The following is a 2,279-nucleotide window of genomic DNA, read 5'->3' as shown; positions in this document are numbered from 1 at the left end:
CAAATCAGAAGCGACTTTCGGTTCCTTCACTTTAGGGATCAGAACCAAGTGAGTAAAGTTGGATTCCATAGGAAGATGCCCAGTTTCTAACACCGTACGGACTGCCAGGCAAACATCATTATGCACAATAGACCAATACCTTTGGAAGAAATGAGGAGACATACCATCCGGGCCAGGAGATTTAGACGGATGCATCTGGAACAAAGCTTTCTTAATCTCATCATCTGAATAAGGGGTAATTAAAGCACTATTGATCATCTCAGCAGTTACACGGGATTGAACAGTATTAAGAACAATATCTGCAGCAAAAGGGTCAGAATGCTCATGTCGAAAGATGTTCTCATAATAATTGGTCAAAATAGTAGTTATGGCAGAAGGAGAAGACTGCCAAGTACCCTCTGGATCCAATAAACTAGTAATAGAGTTTCTACTCTTTCTATTAGAAGCTCTCCTGTGAAAAAAAGCCGTGTTCCGGTCCCCGTCTTTTAACCAGAGAACTCTTGATCGTTGACGCCAATATGTTTCATTCAAAGACAATAACTCATTAAACCGATGCTGCAAAGCTTTCTGCTCATCCCATTGGTCCGGCTCATAGGGCAGACCCATTAATTGGTCAAGCTTAGCCTGGATCAATTTCATCTCCACATGACGCTGCTGAAAAACTCCCTCCTCCCAAGAAGAAAGCAATCGGCCAGTGCTATGAATTTTCAACCCAACCTGGAGCATAGGGTTCCCCGTTGAAGGGGTCATCCACCCTTTCTCAATAACAGATACACAGTCCTTGTGTTGTGACCACATTTCCTCAAAATGGAAACGTTTAGGTGCTCGACGATAGAAAGCCCTAGAGGACCTGATCACAACGAGGAGAGGATTATGGTCAGACTTACTCAAAGGCAGAGTAACAACCCTTGAATTCGGGAATCTAGCTATCTCGCCATGAAGAAGTGTGACAAGCACGATCCAGACGTTCCTTGGTGAAGCGGTTGGCCCAGGTGAATCGTGGTCCTGAGAATTTCATATCAACCAACGCACAATCTACTAGAGCTTGCCTGAACCGCACCATAGGAGCAGCTTCCCTCCTAGGGCCACCAGACTTATCTGCATTTGAAAGGATCTCATTAAAATCACCCGCTACCAACCATGGGAGAGAAGATTGTGCAGCCAAGGATCTCAGCAGATTCCATGTCCGGAACCTGTCACTTGGATGAGCGAAACCGTATATACCAGTAAAACGGAATTCGTCCCTTGATCCTGGCATCAATATGATTATGAAGATGATCCCGGTGTCTCACCACCATACCATGGCGCCACATAAATGCCAGACCCCTGGACTCCGCCGAGGAGGGCTGACAAATGCAGCCTTCAAACCCTAACCTGGTACGCACAGAATTCACAAGGCTGGGAGCTGCTAATGTCTCAGATAGAAAGATGAAATTAGGGTTGCGCTGACGAACGATCTGCACCAAAGCATCTTGAGTTTCAATGTTATTAAGGCCTCGACAATTCCAGACTAGAATCTTGGCATCAAACATGGCGAAGCAGTCGACGTTAAGCAAAACTTAAGATCGACGGGATCAAGGCAGAAAGAGCGACCTCTAAGGTCAAAACTGGAAGCTGGGTGCCACGACAGTCTTCACCACCGGGATAGCGTTGCTGTGACTGTGTCGGAGGCACCGACGGAGCAGCAGATAAATACCGGGCATCAGCCCGATCTAGGGTTCGTTTTTGTCGGAGAGACCTTATAGATTGGTTCTCATATTCTTTTCTAACTCCCCCATTTTGCTCATTCAATACACATACATTTAGTAGTTCAATACACATACAAAGTTGGTAATAATTCTAACTGTTCCCGTCCCTGTCCGGGGAGATGCCAACCATCTCTCCTTTCTACGAACACGCGCTGACGCTGATGTTTAATTCAAACATATATAAAGACAGAGTAGGAATGTCTCTATCTCGATGTGGGAGACGTTTTGAAGTTTAACATCCATGCATTATTATTTGGAATTTGGTATTAAGGCCACGACTAGACAAATTTATAGAGTAAAAGTCCCAAGATACTTTGATGGCATCGGACTAGACAATACCTCCACTCGTACAATCATACAAGCTCTCTATTTCAATTCATACTGGAGCTTAAAAGCTTTTGGATCCCGTGAAATGAAAACTTAAAGCCTCTCCCTTACCTTAGACACCTTGAAGAACTTTGGAACTGTGAGATCAGATTTTCAAAGTAACAAGCACCCAGGGGAAGACAAGAAGGAAAACATTACTATTTA

The 2,279-nt window shown here is 44.5% G+C and overlaps 1 non-coding gene across 1 annotated transcript; it reads right to left on the bottom strand.

Annotated features, from left to right (window-relative positions):
• Positions 1-1,794: 1,794 nt before the first annotated feature.
• On the bottom strand, positions 1,795-1,897 carry LOC133734928 (U6atac minor spliceosomal RNA). The gene has a single exon (XR_009858673.1). It is a non-coding gene; the product is annotated as a U6atac minor spliceosomal RNA (small nuclear RNA).
• Positions 1,898-2,279: the final 382 nt, after the last annotated feature.

This window comes from Rosa rugosa, chromosome 2 (genome assembly GCF_958449725.1).
Source record: "Rosa rugosa chromosome 2, drRosRugo1.1, whole genome shotgun sequence".
NCBI lineage: Eukaryota > Viridiplantae > Streptophyta > Magnoliopsida > Rosales > Rosaceae > Rosa > Rosa rugosa.
Note: the sequence above shows the minus strand (reverse complement) of the source record. Positions and strands in the feature narration are given on the sequence as shown.